Source organism: Rhodnius prolixus, unplaced genomic scaffold, assembly GCF_049639745.1.
Source record: "Rhodnius prolixus isolate KJV_2025 unplaced genomic scaffold, Rpr scaffold_3, whole genome shotgun sequence".
Taxonomy (NCBI): Eukaryota; Metazoa; Arthropoda; class Insecta; order Hemiptera; family Reduviidae; genus Rhodnius; species Rhodnius prolixus.
The window spans coordinates 4,216,402-4,238,850 of record NW_027411603.1 but is presented as its reverse complement, the minus strand read 5'-3'; the positions used below and the strand labels follow the sequence as shown (position 1 = coordinate 4,238,850).

Sequence of the window (22,449 nt, the reverse complement as noted above, 5' to 3'; positions counted from 1 at the left end):
TCTCTTTTCGTATTTATCAGATTTTAATGAATCTTTACCAAATTGTAGAGAATGGTTAGCTCTACAACTGGTATAAATAGCGACTTTTCAGTGATAATAGTTATTGAGTTATAGAAGGTTAAATTTTTTAACGTTTTCAACTTCGTTTCGAATTCTTTCAAATTTCACACGTTAATATCTCTTTTCGTATTTGTCAGATTTCTATGATTTCTTTACCGAAATGTAGAGAATACATAGCTGTATAACTGGTATTATCTGCAAGATATTATTGATAGTAGTTAATGAGATATGGAAGGTTAAATTTACGGTCTTTTCAAATACGTACAACTTTTAAACCTTTACATCTCTTTTCTAGAGGTCTAGGGGGGGGACAGTGTGGTCTGCAACGAGAGATCATTGTCCGAAGACCGGCAGCGTGCTGAAAAAATGTGCGGACCCTAAAGACCTCTGATATTTTATCATGGTGGTAGCAATTCTTTCTGAAAAGAGAATAGAATTTCAAAAAATTCTGTATATTAAAATATAATTAAAAAGTTCACACAATATTGTCCGAATTAATACATTTAATATCGAACGTATTAACTGTGAGTGAGAGAGTGCGAGAAGAGAGTGAGATAGACTGTGAGAGGGTTATAGAGGCAGTTGGAGTGGGAAAGGAGAATGAACTATATATTGCGACAAAGTTAGTACCAGTCGAGTTTTTATATATATATATATATATATATATATATATATATATATATACATATTTATATATTTTTTTGTATGAGTATTTGGAACTGTTGGCATAAATGGTGGGGAGAGAGAGCGTGAAAGAGTGAAAGAGAGCGAGTGAGTAAGAGAGAAGCTTTTGGGCCGGATGTTTTCGTACAATATAGTAGAGTGGCGTCGGTTGGTGAGCAACTCGACAAGTCTGCAGTGTAGTTGCAGCCACGCCACTGGCAACTGCCAATATGGGCACCCATATTTAGTCATAGCATTATAACAACATTTTTTTATTTTATATTTAATACGGTGAGTCTATAAACATTTATTAACAAATTAATGTTTAATTTTTAAAAAAAAATTAATTTGAGCAGATAAATTAAAAAAAAAAAATTGTATTAAGACGTTTATTTTTTGCTTGTATGAAAATTGCTGTCAAATTAGTTCGATTATTATTATTTTTTTTATTCATAACACTTTAATTTTTCAATTTGCACCATGCACAATATTTAATTTCAATAATTAATTATTCAAATATATATATGCTTAATAATAAAAACAAAAATAATTAATAAAATAAATTTTTATAAATGATTTTTTAATTAATTAAAATTAATATTTAAATTTTTAATTAATATAAAATAAATGCTGAAACTTGTAGTAAAATGCTTTATACTAAACCGTGCAAGGCAGTGTTGTATTGCGGTGTTTGCATAAACAATAGTATAGAGTCACGCGGGGCTGTTCCTTTTTACCTCTTTCTTTTTACCCGTTTGCAATGAGACAAAAAAAGCTTTTCTATTAAATTCAATAAGTTGTCAATATATTTATATTTATTAATAATTTTTAATTAATTAATTGGATAAAAGTAATGGTACACTCAATATCAGATATAAAGGATTAAATTAATACTTTTATTAATATAATAATTATTAATTTAATACAATAATTAATAAATTAATATGTAGAATTTTTCGTTCTTTTTAATGATGTTAAATCATTAAGTTCAGAAGTCGGCATTTATCTCTGAACTTTCGTTAAGTCAGTTTTAGAAGAAAAATTTTGAGTCTGTATAAACATTTACTTGAAGTTTTCTTATGAAATAGTGGAAAAAAATTTTCCGGGAAATTTCGAGAATTTCTCGCGTGAAATACGCACGTGAAATATCACGATAGTAACATAGAAGCTACAGGAAGTTAAAAATTCTCTAACGGATTAGTTAAAAAAAAAAAAAAAAAACAAAGTTTTAGGCCTATTATAATTACGAAATATTTCGAGAAACATCTCGTATAAACCGGAAAATATTATATTGTTCAATAAAATTTTAATTTTTTCGTCAAGAAATCGGGTTTTCTTCATGACAAAAATGGATTCTAATTTTACACGAGTTTTAGAACTACTTGGGGGCGAGAGGAAAAATTTTTCTAATAAAATTGACAAACCTGCAGGGGGTTTCCATTACAAGGCGTTTTCATAAAGAAAATTATGTAAATCCATTTTCAGAAAACTCACTGATTATTATAATCAGATTTCCTTATATAAGCAGCTGTAAGAAATAAACAATTTTCTAATTCCTGTAAATTTTCTGCTTTTGAGCTATTCATCATTTCTCTCTTTTTCGTATTGAGGAGAGGACTCAAAGTCGTGCTTTTCCGGCTGTGAAAACCCAAAATTAATTATGCAGTTATTGTTCTAGTTTACCAATATTGCTTAGAATTACATTTTTAGCAACGTTTTCATTGTGTTACAAAGTATAACCGAAATGCAATATCGGTGTGCGGGGTAAATTACGTAAAAACTCGTAAATTTCAGAGCGATAAAGTTTCATGTTGTAGTTTCTCTTTGAAAACACGCAAAACTGTATTTCCTGCCCTCCCACGAAGGAAATTCTTCAAATAACATTGCTTTTCATGTAGTATGAACGAGTTACTAAATTGTTGAAAGTATTTTGAGCAACAGGAATTTCCCGGTGAGCTGTTTTTTCTTTTTGTAGATATCTTTTAGCAACAAAGATGTTATCCAAAAATGTTCTTAACTGTGTAGTAAATTTATCCATTACAAACCGTAGCGTGGAACGGAAACATAAGTGTAGTTGAGTTCTTTTCCCTAAACTGATTAATATACCTCTGCTGATAATGTGGATTGTTGATTTAGTGGGTTCGTTTTTCGGTCTTAGGTCTTGCATTTTATTTAATGTGTTAATATGAGGAATTTTGTAGTAAAGTATGTTAGGCGGTTATAGGCTAGACCTGCAAAGCTAAGATGTATTGCGGTACTAGTCTAGGCCTTGCATTTTATTTAATGTGTTAATATGAGGAATTTTGTAGTAAAGTATGTTAGGCGGTTATAGGCTAGACCTGCAAAGCTAAGATGTATTGCGGTACTAGTCTAGGTCTTGCATTTTATTTAATGTGTTAATATGAGGAATTTTGTAGTAAAGTATGTTAGGCGGTTATAGGCTAGACCCGCAAAGCTAAGATGTATTGCGGTACTAGTCTAGGCCTTGCATTCTATTTAATGGTTAATATGAGGAATTTATAGTAAAGTATATTAGGCGGTTAGATGCTAGACCCGCAAAGCTAAGATGTTAAGCTAAGATAATGAGTTAATATGAGGAATTTTGTAGTAAAGTATGTTAGGCGGTTATAGGCTAGACCCACGAAGCTAAGATGTATTGCGGTACTAGTCTAGGCCTTGCATTTTATTTAATGTGTTAATATGAGTAATTTATAGTAAAGTATGTTTGCTAGTCGGCCCCGTCCACGGCACCTAATTTGTGCTAGTTGGAAGTAAAGCCTGCCTAGAAAAATTGGCAATACTTTACTTTACTTTCCTTTTTACCTCTGATGATGGATGAAGGTTTAATAAAGCGAGTAGGGGGAGGGGGCATAAAATTAGCGATTTTTTTTTTTTAATTTAAGTCGCAATTTAAGTTTTTTAAGTTTAAGGTTCTTTTCAGGCCACTTGCGGGTCTCTGGTCAGACAATTCATCATTACACAGTAAGCTGCAAGAAGGTTCTAAAAAGAGAAAAATCTAAGAGCCCAGTAGGTGGATTCGAACCCGGGGATCTTCGCGTAGAAATCCAGTACGCTACCCACTGAGCTGATCCCCCCTCTTTTTTTTAATGATTTAAGGCGCGTCAACATCTAAGGTTATTGGCGCCCGGAGCTTTTTTCAGCGCCGGAATCCAGACAATGTTCTCTCGTTACAGACAACACTGTCCATCACCGGACAGTGAGCTGTAAGAAGCTCCTAGGAAGAGAAAATCTAAGAGTCAGCAGCTGGATTCGAACACGGGACCTCCGCGTGGGAATCCAGTACGCTAACCGCATAGCTAATCCCTGCCCCCTCTTTTATATTTATTATCACTATTATTTTCTAATTTATTTTATAAACGTTCCCTTTAAAAAAATAATAATTTTATAGGGGAATCGTCAATCAAAGAATTGGAATAACGTTAAGCATTCCTTTAGGGAGCCAAGTATAATTAATGGGCATTAAATTTTTTTCTGAAAAATTCCAAATTCAAAGAAAATTTCTCAACTGAGTTTTCTTTTTACTGGATTCTGGAAAAGCAACTCCATTTCCTCAGATCAACTGCTCAGGAAAAAAATACCTAACATTAATTTTGAATGCATGTCTCTAAGGGAAAAAAGGAAGATTTTTTTGTTGCTTCCGGGGGAATAACCGGAGGATTAAGATGATGTCACGTTGCTTAATCTCCTCCTAAGTCCCTAGACAGTGGGGTTAAGTCAGTGGTCGTAGGAAACTGCAAGCAATCCACCATCCCCCCCCCGGCATATTTGTAGGTTATGTAAATTTTGAACTTTTTATTTTTTAATGTTTTTAACTAAACTCTTTTAATATAAAACATATTCCAAGAAAATGTCGAAATACTGAAAAATTATTTTAGTAAAGTGTCACTTCCGGTTAGCCGATTTTTGTTCGTTTGGCCGGAAGTTTATTGTTGGGTTTGATGGGTGGCACCTAAACTAGATATCAAGCTGGAGGCCTTCGAGAGGGCGACTGAGAGGACTTTGGGCTTTTGGGAAATGATTCCTTAGGGATTGTCTTTAGCCCGCCCCCCTAAAAAAAAGCATTTCCGTTTGTATAATTTTTGACGAAGACATTATTACAGCATCCACAGGCGTTACCAAATAGAAAAAGCAAATTTAAACTCTACAAATATAGTCATTCTCATTAAGTGTACTTCCGGTGTTCATTCACAGTGGAGAACGATTGCAATACTCCCCTTTTTCCCATGAGAGAAAGTTATAGACGAGTTAATTTAGTACTTAACGTTTTGATTACAGAAAACTTCAGCTATTTAATCGGCGCTTTAAAAGTTCGGAAAACTTTTTAAATCTCTCCCTCTCTCTGTCTCTCTCTCTCTTTTCAGACTAACTTAATAAGTATTAAGACAATCTTCTAGACTCAGCCATGGCAACAAGATCTTCATAAATAAATTAAGAGTTGAATGTCTGACATCAAAGTGTGTGTTAAACATCGATTTTGATTTTTATGTGTTGCTGTTGAATTAGAAATGTTAACTAACACAAAGAATGTTTTGTATCTCTTGCTCGGCTTTTAAAGGCATCGCTCAAAATAAATTTAAGACGACTTATCTAGGATCTAATTTGGATATTTCTATGAAATCTCAATTTCATTACATATTTTTATTAGGACGGAGGCGACTAGCTAACATACTTAAATATAAATTCCTCATATTAACACATTAAATAAAATGCAAGGCCTAGACTAGTACCGCAATACATCTTAGCTTTGCGGGTCTAGCCTATAACTGCCTAACATAAATTACTATAAATTCCTCATATTAACCATTAAATAAAATGCAAGGCCTACACTAGTACCGCAATACATCTTAGCTTTGCGGGTCTAGCCTATAACCGCGTAACATAAATTACTATAAATTCCTCATATTAATCATTAATAATAATAATAATAATAATAAATAAAATAAGGGGAATAAATCGAGGGAAGGGATTAGCTATGGGGTTAGCATACTGGACTCCCACGCGGAGGTCCCGGGTTCGAATCCAGCAGCTGACCCTTGGATTTTCTCTTCCTAGGAGCTTCTTACAGCTCACTGTCCGGTGATGGACAGTGTTGTCTGTAACGAGAGAACACTGTCCGGAGGCCGGCAGTGCACTGAAAAAAGCTCCGGGCGCCAATAACCTTAGATGTTGACGCGCCTTAAATCATTGAAAAAAAAAATAAAATAAAATAATAATAATAATAATAATAATAATAGTAATAATAATAATAATAATTGTGTTTATTTAGAAACAACATGCATACAAAAACGAAAAGAACCCAAACTAAGAAATCAAATTAATCTTTTTTCTTTCTTTAATTAAAAAACGAAACGCACCTTTGGCATGGACTTGGTCCTTCTGCCAAGTTGACTCTAATTTACAATAATTGTAAACGTAGATTTTTTCTATATTATAAAGAAAATTTGGGAATTTTATCTTTTATAGAAAAAGAGAGAAAAAAATTGTCGAAGTTGGGTGTTTTTCAACGTTACACTTTTTTGATGATCAACCCTTATACAACTGTCCTACCGGATACAGTTTTAATTACATTACTAAACTTCGGAACTAATCATATTATTTCATTATTCAAAATTAAAACTATAGGATGAAAAAATAATTGCCATTTCAGTCGAATAAAATTTATTTTGCCGAGCTTTCGACCTAGGGACTAGGTCATCTTCAGGGCTGTGGAACATATTTACAGATTGTTAACAATGATTCTATTAAAATGAATATGTATAATGTAACGAAATTTACAAAAAGTATTTACCTAGTTTACAAATTAATATTTTTACATTTCAGGGTTGGTGTGTCTTCTGTCTTGTCTGTTCATGGACTGAGTGTGATCGGTCTATGTGTAATATGTGTTAGGTTGTGTGGAAGTCAGTGTTTCCAATTGTCACAAGTATTTTTGCAGTAAGCTGGCGTATATGTTGTTTAAATTGTTCGTGTCAGTTTTGAAATTTAGACTGTTTTCTGTCTTAGATATGTACGATATATCATTCCTATTTATTAAAGATACTTTTTCTAGTATCCTGCTTTTATTAAAAAAAAAAAAAATTGAATTTGAATTTTCAAATTTCATGAAAATCGACAGACCGGAAATGCCACGTTACCGATTAGCATTTTTCGCATTTTAAGATTTTCCCTATTACTTCCGTGAGGAAGAGTATAGCCTAAAGATGGATGAAACGTTCGCAAGTTAGACGATAATTTGAGAACTGGAGGAAGTGTGTCTGTCTGTTCGCAACACATTTATTTCATAATTTTTTTTTTTTTTTCAAGTTTTAAGCAAATTTCATGACGTTCACTTGTCGAGAGTTTTTTTTCAAATTCAAACTCAAGAGGGGCCCCCCCCCAAAATGGTGTATTTCTACAAGGTGGTAATACTCGAATCTCATGAATTTAACTTTAATTGAGACCAAAAAAAAAAGGAAGTGGGCGGTAATGAATAAATTTTTAAATAAACTAGTTGATTCAACTACAATCGAGTAACAGTGATCATCTTATTAGTAATGTTTGTTTTAACTAGTTTCGTTTGGTTGATGAATTATTAACCAGTACCTGTAGGCTGGTTTTAGGTTATGATTATTTCCATTGTGTTGTGGGTCGTCTGGTATAAATGTATATAACACGCACATAATCTAGTGACATATTTTACGGAAATGGTAGGAGCGCTAGTGAGGTCATATAAACCTCTCCTAGTGCTACTATCTGGTGGCTATTAGACAATCCAATACACCATACTGTTATAACCAGGTTATTCTGTTAACCTGTTTCACCAATACGCAACGTTTCAACCAAAAAGTTAATTTTTTTTTATTGGCTCTCTCTCAAACCAGTTGCTCCCCTACGGTTGTTCACTTTTGATCCCAAACCTATTACCACAGAAGTACCACATTATTGAGTAGAATTTTTTTACTTTTTCATAATTTTCTCAGAAAATGGGCCCCCGAAATTAAATTTTTGTACTTTTTTCGTCTACAAATTGCATATTTATTGTGGAAATATAATTTCTCTTTTAAACATTATTCTTGCAAAATTTCGACGAACGGCATTTCTAGAAGAATTGGGGGTTAGGATTCTTCTCTAAAGTGCTATTTCCGTTTATTGTTCTGCCTAACCATTTACTTATATATATATTTTTTAAAAATGATTTAAGGCGCATCAACATCAAAGGTTATTGGCGCCCGGAGCTTTTTTTCAGTGCAATGCCGGCCTCCGGATAGTGTTCTCTCGTTACAGACAACACTGTCCATCACCGGACAGTGTTGTCTGTAAGAAGCTCCTAGGAAGAGAAAAAATCTAAGGGTCAGCAGCTGGATTCGAACCCGGGACCTCTGCGTGAGAGTACAGTACGCTAACCGTATAGCTAATCCCTTCTCTTTTAAACATTATACTTGCAAAAATTCGACGAACGGCATTTCTAGAAGAAATGGGGGTAAGATTCTTCTCTAAAGTGCTATTTCCGTTTATTGTTCTGCCTAACCATTTACTTAATTTTTTTTTTTTAATAATTTAAGGCGCGTCAACATCTAAGGTTATTGGCGCCCGGAGTTTTTTTCCAGTGCACTGCCGGCCTCCGGATAGTGTTCTCTCGTTACACTGTCCATCATCGGACAAGAAGCTCCTAGGAAGAGAAAATCTAAGGGCCAGCGGCTGGATTCGAACCCGGGACGTCCGCGTGGAGTCCAATACGCTAACCGCATAGCTAATCCATTCCCTTATATTACCTAAAGAAAAAATCAATTTTGGAAATAAATTTTTTCTAATTTCATGAAAATCAGCAGACCGGAAATGCCACTTGGCTTTCTCCGTATTTTGAGTTTTTCTTTAAAACTTTTTTTTTTAGAGATTCAAATCTACGAAAATTTACGATTTTCCCCCGGGGAAATTTGATGAAAAATGATTCTTGAATTTGGATTGGGTTAGATTATTTTTTAAAGCGCCATGTTTCTATAATGTACGTTCCTACCTCTCTAGTGTACACTGCTAAGGTATTGGCTAAAAACGAATTATACTATATTACATTCAAGAGTTTCTAAGGTAACAAATTTTTAAGAAAAAGTCATGTGAGTGTTCAGACGTGTCTTTTGTCTATAGAAATAGTGATTTTTCGTGGATTTTCGGGGTTCAGCTGCAGGAGCCCTGTAGGAGTTATACTTGCAAGGGATTAATTTATACATCCTAATTTATTAGAAGGGAATAAGAAAAATTGGTCACCTATTATTGTACTAATATAAACGGAAATGGCACGAGGGTGTTGCACCAGATTTGCCAGTCTTATCAAGAGCTTTAAATCTACAGCCAATTTAATCGTAAGCTTTTATTGAAATATGGGATGAAATTGATAGCTATATACCAAAAAAAATAAAGTAAACGGCAAGATAGGTTTGAACAGTGTCTACAAAAATGTAGATTTGCAATAAATTTCAGCAGCCGATGGGCTGAAAGCTCTCCGACGTTCTCATCCCCCCTACCCCCAACTCTAGAACGTATAAAAAAAAGATAAAAAAAGAAAGTAAACCTAAAATAAAAATGATAAATGCGTCTGTATATACTAGACAGTCGGCCGCCATGTTTGCCAGCATAGTGCAAGGTGTGCGGGACAGAGCGTGCTGAAGTCAATGGAAGAGATTACGAGGAATGGGTTTTTCCTTTCATGTATTTCCAGTTTCTTTGTTTTTCTTATAACTTCCACCCCCCCCCCCCCCCCACTACCTTTTTATTGTCATTATTTTCTTGGGAAATTATTAACTATTCGGCCATATTTCTTTAATTTCTATTTTTGAAGATAACGTTTCCTTTTAATAATAACCGAAAGGAAGTAAAGATAATTTGTCGTATTTTTTCTAAATTAAGTTTTTTTTTTTTTTTATTGGAAACAGTAAATGATTAGAATTTCCTATTTATGAATAAAATCTGTGGTTAGTATTCCCAGTACGCTACCACTTCCGGGGGAAGAGATTAGGCTAACTGAATTTCAACGCGGAAATGTCGGAAATAGAATGCAGCTAAAGGTTTGTTTTTTTTCTCTCTTCCTTGGAACTATTAATAGTGCAGTGCTCGGTGATGTACAGTATTGTCTATTTACGAGAGAACACTGTTCAGAGGCTGGCAGTGCACTGGAAAAAGTTGCTGCTTAAGGTCTCAGTTGTTGACGCTCCTTTAAAAAAAATAATAAAAATTTTAACAAAAAAATTAGAATTGAATTTTTTAATTTTGACTTAATGTTCTTCGACTTCACTGCAGGATCTCTTGTGGCCAGTGAAAGAGTCATAAAGAAATAAAATCTGATGTCTTTGTCTTACTATCGATATCCTAGATTTGATTTGTCACCAAAAAATAAAATTGGGAGTCATAAGAGCTGATTCAAAAATAAAAATCGCTGCAGTACACCCCTTTGAACCAATACATAGTGAGGATAACTACCACTATTTTGATAAGAATACAAAAAAATAACAGTTTGACACTGCCTTCTAGAAAGTTTTCAAGAATCGATAAAAACAAAATTGAAAATTTCAAGATAACAACTGAACCAACCACCTGCTTTGCACACTACCGCTATCTAGCGACAGTTTGAGCCAGATACTATTAACACACGATCACATGCCACCCAAAATAATATAGGGTTCCATACTACCACCACTTCTTCTACCAGTCTCAAGGCTTCGAAACTCATTAATATTCTTCAAAACTACCGAACCAATTGATTTATTTAATTCTTATTCATGAGTTTTTTTCTTCTAATCACAATAATAAAGTTTAAATAAAATCAGAGCCATTTGCGAAGAAAATTTCCAAAATTACGAAACCAAAAAAAAAATTCTATCGGGTAAATTGTCACTTCCGGTACAGCTAGTTGTTTTTTTTTTGAAATTTAGAAACTTCGTCCCAAATTTTATTCTGATTAATATTATACAGGCGACAAAAGCTTGATCAGCACCCTCTCTATAAATCCCTAATTTGATAGTTCACTTAAATGCCACCTGAAAAGGCGCTCCGTATTTTTTTTATTAAAGAAGAATTATTACTAGGGAACGGATTCGTATGTATTTACATATTTTTTTCTAGGCAATTTACGGACGTTTTTCAACTAGAAGTATTCATACTGACACTTTTTAAGCCGTTTGAGTCTACTTTTATTTCACATATTTGCACATATTTGGATGTTATCGCATATTTATATCGTACATATTTGATTAAAATAAATAAATATTTCTACTCAAAATATGTACATATTTTTTCATATTTTTCATTTTGGGCATATTTTCATAATTGGGAGGTGGTTGACAGGAACTGTGAACCACAGACTGTAGGGCTGTGAATCACAGTGGGTACAATGGTTATTGTAATTTACACAGAATGCTGCTAATTTGTTTCTCTCTGATGCTGCCCCCAACATGGTCAAGGCTGGGCAATCTATTCAGGTATTTTATCCTAAGATAATTCATGTGACGTGTATTGCTCATGCCTTGCATCGAGTAGCAAAAACTGTCCGATCTTTGTTCATTGACGTAGATTCCTTAATCTCCTCGGTTAAAAAAAGTGTTCTTAAAAGCACCAAGTCGCATTAAAATGCTAAAAGATCTCTATCCAGACTTGTGCCTTCCAACAGAACCAATATTGACAAGATGGGGTACTTGGCTGGAAGCAGCTCAGTATTACTATGAAAACTACAATAAAATCAAGAATGTCCTTTCACATCTCGAAGACGAAGCAGTAGCGATAAATACAGCCAAGTCTTTATTCGAGAAACCTAATTTAAGGAACGACCTTGCATTCATTTCTGACAATTGCGTATTTCTTGCACAAGCCATTACCCAACTTGAGTCCCAAAATGTTCGACTGACAGAAAACGTGTCCAACGTTAAAAATGTCATCGAAAAGGTGGAAGGAATACTTGGGAGTAAGGGAGATCTGATCAGATCAAAACTGGTAGAAGTACTGAGCAAGAACAAAGGGTGGGAGACCATCTGCCAGATTTCTGATATTATCAGTGGAACAGAAGTCACCTCAGAACATCGTGTACCCTTTACAACCAACGAGATAACTTCTTTCAGCAAGGCACCTATAACATCTGTAGATGTTGAACGATCTTTTAGTCGTTAGAAGTCCATCTTACGCCCAGATCGTCGTCACTTTACGTTCCGACATTTGAAATTTCATGTGGTTACAAACAATTTCGAAGAGTGAAGTTTTCAAAATTAAAAATTTAACACATCTTTTTATAAATAGTAAAAATGTTCTTTTCTTGTATAAATCATTATAACTTGCCCCCCCCCCAAAAAAATGTCCATTTTACTTAAATATTCCAGAAAATATTTTAAGAAAATCACATATTTTCCACATAATTGACGAAAATAAATGCATATTTTAATTAAATATTTGGCATTTTTAAATACATAAAAATCCGTTCCTTAGTTATGACCCTATTGGGTCAGCTGTTCTCGGACAAACTTTCGGCGTTAAAACTAATGAGAATTAGTTGTAAGTCAAAAATCATGTATTGCGTTCAGAAATAATTAATGAAGAACATTTGGCAACACTGATATTCACATAATGTTAGATACGAGGTTTATTAAAAAATCATCTGTTCCAGTATATATTTTATACTAATGGCTGTACAATAAAGATTCTTTACCACCCGTGATATAAATGTAGACAGAATATATTTTTTTTAAAGTTCTCACTTTGTTAGATTTTACTGGATTATTGACGTGTTCATGGTTTCATTCTTGCCATTTGTAATAGTGTAATTTAGTAGGACGCGGCGGTTTGTTAGTTCGCCCGCTACTAGAGCGCGCTGGCAGGGCCCTCTAACCCTTCCTCTGCATTACCTCTACTCCCCAACCACCCCTAAACAGTCATAACACGACCCCCTCCCCTTCATGCTGTTTCACTTCACAACCACACGCCATTGCAACTCAGCAGATTATTGGTTATTAAAATATTAAAGAAACAGCGACCAACTTCTCTAATTCAGGTCAACCTTAAAGGAACTAAATAATTTTTTTTTTAAAATAATAAATTTAAACTTTTCGTAATCTCAGTATTCTGATCGTGACAATTAAATATATTTTGCTGTCAATATCTCTATTAATAATTTGCTGAGGATTCGAGTGTATAGATTCGCGTCCAGGAATTCGAAATTGTTCTCTTTCTAGGTGTAAATTTTGACGTCACAAGACCATACTTTTCCGGTGAAACTCAATTTAAAAAAAAAAATCCCCAAAAGAAGTGGCCTTTTAATCGAATGTTATCGATATAAAATGTTTCAAATCATATTTCAAAACTTATATACTTATCCTAAGTTTAAATAAAATAGCACTTAGCGGTTTGGTCTAATGGTAGTACCTAAATCAAATATAAAATTTGACGTTCGTAAGATTTTTTTCCATTTCTGGAAATATGCTGATCCACAAACATAGTTTACTATAAATTCCTCATATTAACACATTAAATAAAATCTAAGGCCTAGAGTAGTACCGCAATACATTTTAGCTTTGCGGGTCTAGCCTATAACCGCCTAACATACTTTACTATAAATTCCTCATATTAACCATTAAATAGAATGCAAGGCCTAGACTAGTACTGCAATAATTCTTAGCTTTGCGGGTCTAGCCTATAACCGCCTAACATACTTTACTGTAAATTCCTCATATTAACCATTAAATAGAATGCAAGGCCTAGACTAGTACCGCAATACATCTTAGCTTTGCGGGTCTAGCCTATAACCGCCTAACATACTTTACTGTAAATTCCTCATATTAACCATTAAATAGAATGCAAGGCCTAGACTAGTACCGCAATACATCTTAGCATTGCGGGTCTAGCCTATAACCGCCTAACACACTTTACTGTAAATTCCTCATATTAACCATTAAATAGAATGCAAGGCCTAGACTAGTACCGCAATAATTCTTAGCTTTGCGGGTCTAGCCTATAACCGCCTAACATACTTTACTGTAAATTCCTCATATTAACTATTAAATAGAATGCAAGGCCTAGACTAGTACCGCAATACATCTTAGCTTTGCGGCTCTAGCCTATAACCGCTCGGCTATCGTGGCGCCTAATACCTAGTATTATTTGAGGCCAAATACCTAGTATTAAGGTCAACATCTGGAGTGTGCGGATGTAACTTGGTAGTTACAGGAAATGGGGAAATCTGTGAGAAGCTCGTGCAGGAGGGGAGGTAAGCCATAACACCATGGTGGAGCGGAAGTCATCTCAGCACATTGTCTCTAACTAGGGAGAAAGGACTTAACAGACATACCGCTAAATACTTCTTGACTTCCTCTACCGCTCCTGTTGCTTCAAAACTTTCGCAACTATTCGTTCAACGCTTGCCCAGTAATGCTTTGTTACATTCTGTTTCGTCCACATACGGCACAGCTGACGAAAGAAAAACTTCAGAAATTGGGATGGGAGATCCTTCCACATCCCCCCTACAGCCCCGACCTCGCCCCATCAGACTTCCATCTGTTTGGACCCCTTAAAGATGGTCTACGAGGGATAAATTTTCGATCCAATGAAGAGGTAAAAAATCAGGTGCAAAAGTGACTTCGAGATCAACCCAAAGAATTTTATGCCAAGGGCATTTACAAATTAGCAGAAAGATGGGACAAGTGTATAAGTGTTGCTGGGGACTATGTTGAAAAGTAACCAAAGTTTTGTACTGATTCAATAAACCGTTTTTGAGCAATAATAATTTGTCTCGTTACTTATTGAATGACCCTCGTACTTTCATTGTTGTTTGGCTTAAAGCCCCATCTAGATCGGCAGGAAGTTAGCCTTATTGGATATACATTAACATCGACAATGTGTGGCTTCTAATGCTTGTAAACTCGGTCGACTCAAAACACCATTTTAAAACAGAAGATACTCTCATGACTTTTAGCATTTTTTTCAAAAAAAAAAGGGGGACACTATAGAGGGGATCTATTTCCCCCTCCATAAATATCTCTAATCAAATTTTACGGGATAACTTGCCCAATAAAATAGTCGATTTATTAGTTTTTAAATAATACGTAGTTTAAATGTTTTTTAGTGGAAGTTTAATAATCTATCAAATTTTCATAAAATCAGCTTTATCACCGCAATTATCCGTTTTCAGATCTGCGGAGTCCTTTTTAAAGCCCCCCCCCCAAAAAAAATCGATTTACAGTTCGATTTACCAGAAAAGCGTAAAACATTTTGAGTTTGATATTAATTTTTTAGATGCTACCATTTAACCCCTTTGGGTATCTTCATTGATTTTTCTCTTCAAAACTTGGTATACACATTAAATAGCAATGGCTAACCGTATAATTTCTATTATTTTAAATTAAGTTGGCAACATTGTTTTTACATCTATTTCGCTCATGACACTGATGGTTTAATTGGTTCCTGGCATCCATCTTTCTATTTTAATGTCGTACGCGAAGTGCATATAAGGGGTAAATTATGTCAGGGAAATCTTTTATAGAGATTTTATGGAAGTTATGACGTCATGCTTCCCTGAGCAGTATCTTTTTATTATAATGATGATGTAAAATACTAAAATCATTCATCTTTTTTGCTACTTAGTCTTAACTTTCATGAAAAGTAGATAGATAGATAGAATACATACTTTATTGATATATTTACAAAAGTAAAAATAAACATTTGAATGTATGAATACTGACATGAATAATAATTATCTGTCAGGAAATTGTGGCTAACATTTTAGAGGAAACACATTTTAAAAGCTTATAATACTATAAATAAATACAAATCTTTTCAATTTAAGAAATGGGAATCGGGTTCTAAAGGAAAGAACTACTTAATAATAATAATAATAATAATAATAAGGGAAGGGATTAGCTATGCGGTTAGCGTACTGGACTTCCACGCGGAGGTCCCGGGTTCGAATCCAGCTGCTGACCCTTAGATTTTCTCTTCCTAGGAGCTTCTTACATCTCTCACTGACCGGTGATGGACAGTGTTGTCTGTAACGAGAGAACACTGTCCGGAGGCCGGCAGTGCACTGAAAAAAAAGCTCCGGGCGCCAATAACCTTAGATGTTGACGTGCTTTAAATCATTTAAAAAAAATGAAATAATAATCAAAGCTACATCCAAGTCATGGGTTGGTAATAATGTTTCATTGAAATTTGCCACTAAAAACATTCTATTTGCCACAGATTCTTTAATACAGGCAATTAATGCCAACCAATTAGAACCATTCAACAGCAGAATCATGTCACTTTCTTTTAAGGTTCCAGAAAAATGATTTTGATCAATTGAAATCTTGTGATCACAATAGAAGTTCATTTATTTTTGTAGTTTACCTAATCCATAGAAACCACACATTAAATAGAACGTGGCCTTAACTTCCGTTCATACGAGTATAACTAGATCCGTATGGATTACAGTCCATACATTATTGCTAATAGGAAAATTTCCTATTGAGCACGCATTCGTTACGATATTTCCATGACAACTGGAGTTTTCGCTTATCTCTAACTAATCCAGGTGCAATTGTGGGGGGGGGAACACATTTGCATTGCCTGATAATATTGCTGGGCTCTTTAGAAAAAAAATGCAATCAAGCGAAATTGCAATCTGCACTTTAAAAGTACTTTAACCTAATATGGGTAGCAGTGGTCATCATGGGGTGAAAAAAACACCTAATGTAAACATGAATACGAATGAACCGCAATCTTGTTAGTTCAGTATTCTTAAAACCAAGAGTTTTTACTGAAAACCTCACCATAACACCATAAACCTCACCACTAAACTCGAAAGTGCTCTTACATCAATTTTTCTACGCAAATGTTCCGAATAATAGTTGTAGATCAAGATAATATAAGAAGAAAATTTTTTTTTTTACTTCCGGGAACCTCAAAACGGATATTTTTTGATGAAAACTGAACTTCCGCACAGTAAAATTACTTCCTCTTAAAAGAACTCAGCGTAAATAAAGTTTACTTTCAATTTATTTGGTCCATCACAATCCACAATCTAAATAAGATTCGCCGAAAATCATTCAAAACTATACAACAATCATATTAATTAATAAGAAATATTAAACGAATGAAATACTTACAATAATAACATAATAGTACATTTCCAAGTGTAATTAATGATGTAAATAAATTCTTAAATAATAAAAGATTATAATAATGCAAAAAAATTAAATATTTACTGTTATTTTTATTGATAAGTCTACTATACAAATTGTTCAACAGCTTTAAATATATTTGTTTATTAGAAAACAAAAGTTTATAAAAGTAAACAATGGCTATTAAGTCAGTTCTCTTGGTACAGCTGAGTTTTGTGCGTGCGTGCGTGTGTGTGTGTGCCCAGTTGTACGGCTGCCAATATATCGTATTAATAGCGAGAGCTAACCATATACGAGTAATTTGTATTATTTTTAAGTTAAGTTGGCAACATTGTTTTTACATCTATTTCGCTTATGACACTGTTGATTTGTTTGGTTTTTGGCATCCATCTTTCTTTTTTTAACATGTTTAACTTTAATTTCTCGATATTTTAGTTTTTGTTTTCTTTAACGAGTAATTTTAAACTTCTTTATAGTGTATACCTAATAACTTTTAAATTAATCATCTTTAATTGATTATTTAATGTGTGTCAATCGTAATTTTACGTAATGTTTGTGATTTGGTGTTAAATTAGTGTGAAAAACGACTAAATAACCTTCAGCAATATGTTGACATCAATGGAAACCACAAATTATAGACGATCTTTTCAATCAATCAATTATTATTTGACTATTAATATAACTTAACAAATTTCATTAGTGTGACGGTTTCATTGTGTGCTTTCAAGTACGTTGAGAGTAGAACATACAATTAAGTTGCTTGAATTAATTAGAATTATTTCAAAAAAAAGGTTTTTACAGAACTAAAAAAAAGGTCCATTTTACTACTTTATGTCTTATATATTTTGCCTTTAATGACAGATTTGTAAAAAGTAATTTCATTATGAGTAAAATATTTTTTACAATTAGGTACTAATAATTTAAATTGTTGCTCATAGATGGTGTCTCTGTTTAGTTTAATGGCCGCTAGGAGTGCGAATTGCCTTCGATTAACTATTTCGAGCTAGCTAATTTGTTTTTTTCTCTTTTTTTAATTTACAGTTTTTCCAGAAAATATTTAATTTGTTTTGTGGGAAAAGAGGTTGTAATTATTCAGAATTACATTAGAATAGTTTTTCCCAGTTTTTGGTCGTTCATTATTTGCACGTATTTAAATATTCAATTCGAGATGCTGTTGTAGAGTACGTAAAGTGAAACATGGTCTCTCTCTCTTCTTTCCAGGAATGAAAAGCTAAAAGAATATCAAGGGAAAGTTTTCCTCGCCCAGCATGGAAATTGAAAACTGGGCTTTTCATTATACAAATTTTTCTTTTTTACTCCTTTACAACAACATCTTATAAAACGTTTTCATTTTTATAAGATCTGAAATAACAGGTTCTTGTTTCTTGCTTTATTCTTATATATTTTTCTCCCAAGCCTCTCTATTTCATTTTACCTTCCTCTCTTTGTCTAATTATTCTCTATCATATTTCCGCTACACAATTCTTGTGAATAAATAAGACGAATATCTATTCTCAAATGGAATTGAAAAGAAATTTTATTTAGAGGAAAAACTGAAAGTTACATTTGATTAGTTTTCTTTCTTTTTTAAAGTTGCAGTTTTTCCAGTTATAGTAATGGATGAAAAATTTTCTTTTCTAGGAAGATGAAACATTATATAATAGATAAAATTAGTAATGTAACAGTAATGGATTCCGCGGAGACCTAAAATTACATTCTATAACAATGAGAGAGGTTTCTGTTCAGAGTTATATAACTTTAGTAATAATTTATACAGTATTACATTACATCAAGTAAATTACATTTACTAATTTGTAATCGTAATGTAACCCTAATAATGTAATGATAATTTATTACATTATTAGAAAAAAAATAATACAGGATGTTAACACGCACTGGAATTGCTCTTATTTTTAAAGTTATTACAATTATCAAATTAGATAGATAGAATATTTATCTAAGGATTCAAAATTGGTAAGGAATCGCTCTAAATAAAAATAACAACTCGTCTTTTTGCCAACGTTTCTGGCAAATATATTGTCTCTTCTTCAGGGCCTGGATATTACAAATACAAAAATACCAACAATTTAGAGAATCAGTAACACAGAACATCAGTAATATAAAAATAAACAGTAAAATATAATAAATTCTTTATAATTATTGAAAACTTACGTGGCTATGCGGGGATTGGTTGAGTTACAGAAAACTAAGAGCCAGAACTGGAGAACAGGTAATATATATACAGATATAGCGGGATCTTAAAAGAGTTTTCAATGAATCAAACAACTTGAATTAAACTAACACTGTTGAGGTGCTCGTGAACACGTTTTCTTGTAAAAACAAGCGTAATTTCTCATACGAAGATAAAAGGAATCCTGGAAAATGATATACCATTAGAAAGCCCCACATTAGACAAGGAAACTTTTATGAAAAGTGCCAGCACCTAGGTCTGATAATGATCCCCATAAGGGCCTAATGAGTTTTCTTCAAAAATTTCGATTACTTTTATTTTTCCAGCATCCAGGAGGAAGATTGAGGCTGTTTGGAGAATAACTTATGCTTCGAAATGGTGTCAATTTTTAGGAAAATTTATCTGTCTTTCTAACCGTGTCAACAGAATCGAATTCGGACTAAAACTTTCTGAGTAATAACATTTTTATTGCAAAAAAAAGTAATGATTTTAGGAAAAAAAAAATTTAAAGTGACTTCACTCAAGAACAGTGAAAAATATGAAGTTTGCCAATAGGTCATTGAACTCCACTTTAGATGTACTACTCACCGTAGGCCTATGGACATTATTTACTAGTTCACCCTGTATAGTGCTTTTACTATACTATCCCATATTCTTGAATCCTCACTTCAGAATATAAATTTACCAAGATTAAGTAAATGTGATGTAGCCTACGTGAATCTTGCCTGAAGCACCAATTGGCCCGTGTTTAAAAATTAAGTTGGACACCTCTGTCTTAATAATAAACATGAAAGTGTAAATGATGTAGTTTCTGACTTAAGATTTACTTGGTGGGTAACTACCCAATCCCTCTATAGATACCGCTCTTGTAGGGCTAGGAATTACATTCCAAAAAGCCTCATAAATATATTATCTTTACAATTGCATTTCCGGTCAATCGGTCTTCTTTTCTTTTTTCTGTTTTGCTCTCCCACTGCTACCTTGATTCATACTGAAAAGTTTAGTAACTACATATAGTACGTAAAAGAAGGGCGGAGAATAATTTATTGCGTCATTAAATCTAATTATGCAATTCCTGTGTGTGGTGGGAGAGAGGGTAATTAATAATTAATTTGATCAGGTTTGTTACTTCAGCTGGAAATGGTTACGGTCGGACAGTTACACTGGCCAGTTACACTCTATTGATTTATGGTAAGCTAAGGTAAATTGCATGTGCATAACAGCTAAAACATGCCAGAGCCTCGATTGCACGTTTACTAGCAACAATTAGAAGTATTGTAACTGTACAGTACTACTTGAACTAGTGTAGTGAGATTAGTTGCCGTATTTGAAGCGATTGTGTGTTTGTATGTTCCAGTGCTTCGATACCTCCGCTTTCATTGTCTTCCACTCCACTTTAAACGAAGTATGGTAACCAAAAATAGATTTGGGCTTCCGGTTGTGAAATAGTCTTGGAAGATGGGCCACTTTGGAGGGTGGAAAACGCTGGCATCAGAGGAAATACTGGTTGCCGACCCACTGGCCAGGCAGGAGTTCCAGCCATTGGCCTTGAATCTGTCCAGATATAACCAAAAAAAAAAAAAACACCTTCCGGATTTCTCTTAAGAAATGCCTTTAGAGAGAAAAAGCACTTGGAAACAATTCTTAACACCCCAGGAGGCTAATTCCAAAAGGCTGAGGATCCCCTGGTCTAGAAAGGCAGAAACTAGATCAGTGTGGCCTGTTTACAAGACATTTCAGGCAGCACTGTAACCTAGCTCACCCTCCAGATTATACCAACAGGAGTTCAGGAAACTGCCCCCACCCTCTCTAACTCGCTGGCTAGCTTTATTGAAAGCTTAGGCACCTTGAGATCAAACATCAAATCATAAAAATGATGAAAATCTGATTTGATCACTCGAACGACTATCTCGAGATTCTAACCTCTACTCCGAATATATAAACATATACAGTTGGTAGAACTGAACTGTGTGACGTCACACTTTAGGTGAGAGAATTTTCGTCATTGCAGTTCAAAATGTTGTAGATAAAAGTGTAAATATTTTTAAGCAATGATCATTGTTAGAACAATTTTTGAGAAAACCGGAAAATAAGTCCAAAAAAATAAAGTGCTACTTCCGTTTAGGGAATTTTCTTTATGTCTTACGATTGTTTAGCTATTATTATAATCTTTTTTTTTCAATAAGGCGCCACGATAGCCAAGCAGTTATAGGCTAGACTCGCAAAGCTAAGATGTATTGCGGTACTAGTCTAGGCCTTGCATTTTATTTAATGGTTAATATGAGGAATTTACAGTAAAGTACATATGTTATGCAGTTGTAGGCTAAGATGTATTGCGGGACTAGTCTTTTTTTTTTAACCGTGTCCTTCTGACGGGGTTAATCTGGGATAGTTAAAGGTAATTGGAAATTTTTACAAGCGCTCTTACTCAATAAGTGGTATAAATACACTCCAGATCTTTATTAGGCAGAAGTTCGCGTGAGAGGACCGTCTGAGAAGACTTGCCCGTTGTTCAGAGTTAAGGAGCGCCGGCGGGCGATCGTTAGATATGTACGGAGAAAGGGCTGAAGGTGGGCGAGGCTAAGTGAGTGCAAGTTGAGGGGGTTGACCTCTATTGATAGAACGGCCTATCTCCCCGCCGGCCCTTGCAAGGCCTCCGAAGTACCTTCTTTCAGCCTCTCTGCGAATCACTTTCTCTCCCATTCCACCACTACTAGAGCTAAATAACCTCTGCCTCCGCCCGCCGCCCCCAAACTCATTTAATAGTTATGCTGCAGTGTTTATTCCTCTCTAGGCGTATCACTTCGCCCTTCAATTAAACACAGGATCCTCTCTACATCTTAGCGCGCACATTCCTCGCCTTTCAGTTTGTTTATTTGGTAATTTACAATCTGTACATAAATAGTATATACAAATTTAGTAAATATGGTGATGATGTAAGTGGTGAACGTGAAGAGCAGGAGGAGGAGAACTACCCTGCGGTAGCTCTCTCTGCAGGGAAATCGATAATGGTGATGATCTTTAGTTCTCAAGGAAGTCTCGGAGCCAATGGCGATTCAGTCGTATTGCCAGGAATGACAGTAGAGGCGAGAGGCTGTACTAATGGATTAGAGCAATTAGAGAGAGCAGTATGGAACTGGTGATGTTTCGTCTTGGCGAGTTATTGTAAGATTGTGTTGTTGAGGTCGTTATGAAGAGTATGTTTGTAGGTTTGGTTGAACACCATAGCTCAAGTCCGTAAGTCCACATAGGTTCGAGTAGAGATGTGATACTTTAGCTCCGTCGATAGGTTCAACTCTTCGTCCAAGTAGTCGATCAAGAAGTTTAGCTCCGTTTCCTCCTAGCAGAAGAAGACAGAAAGACAAGAGCCCCTGCTGGAGCCACATGGCATGCTGCGGGGCATTCCAGGAA

The 22,449-nt window shown here is 34.4% G+C and overlaps 1 protein-coding gene across 2 annotated transcripts in view; it reads left to right on the top strand.

Annotated features, from left to right (window-relative positions):
* Positions 1-858: 858 nt before the first annotated feature.
* The window catches only part of LOC141452495 (uncharacterized), a 155,083-nt gene continuing 133,492 nt past the window's right edge, over positions 859-22,449 (top strand). For both annotated transcript variants that reach the window (XM_074124699.1, XM_074124697.1), the window contains exon 1: positions 859-1,014. The gene's annotated coding sequence lies outside the window, so the exon portion shown is untranslated. The remainder of the gene's footprint in view (positions 1,015-22,449) is intronic.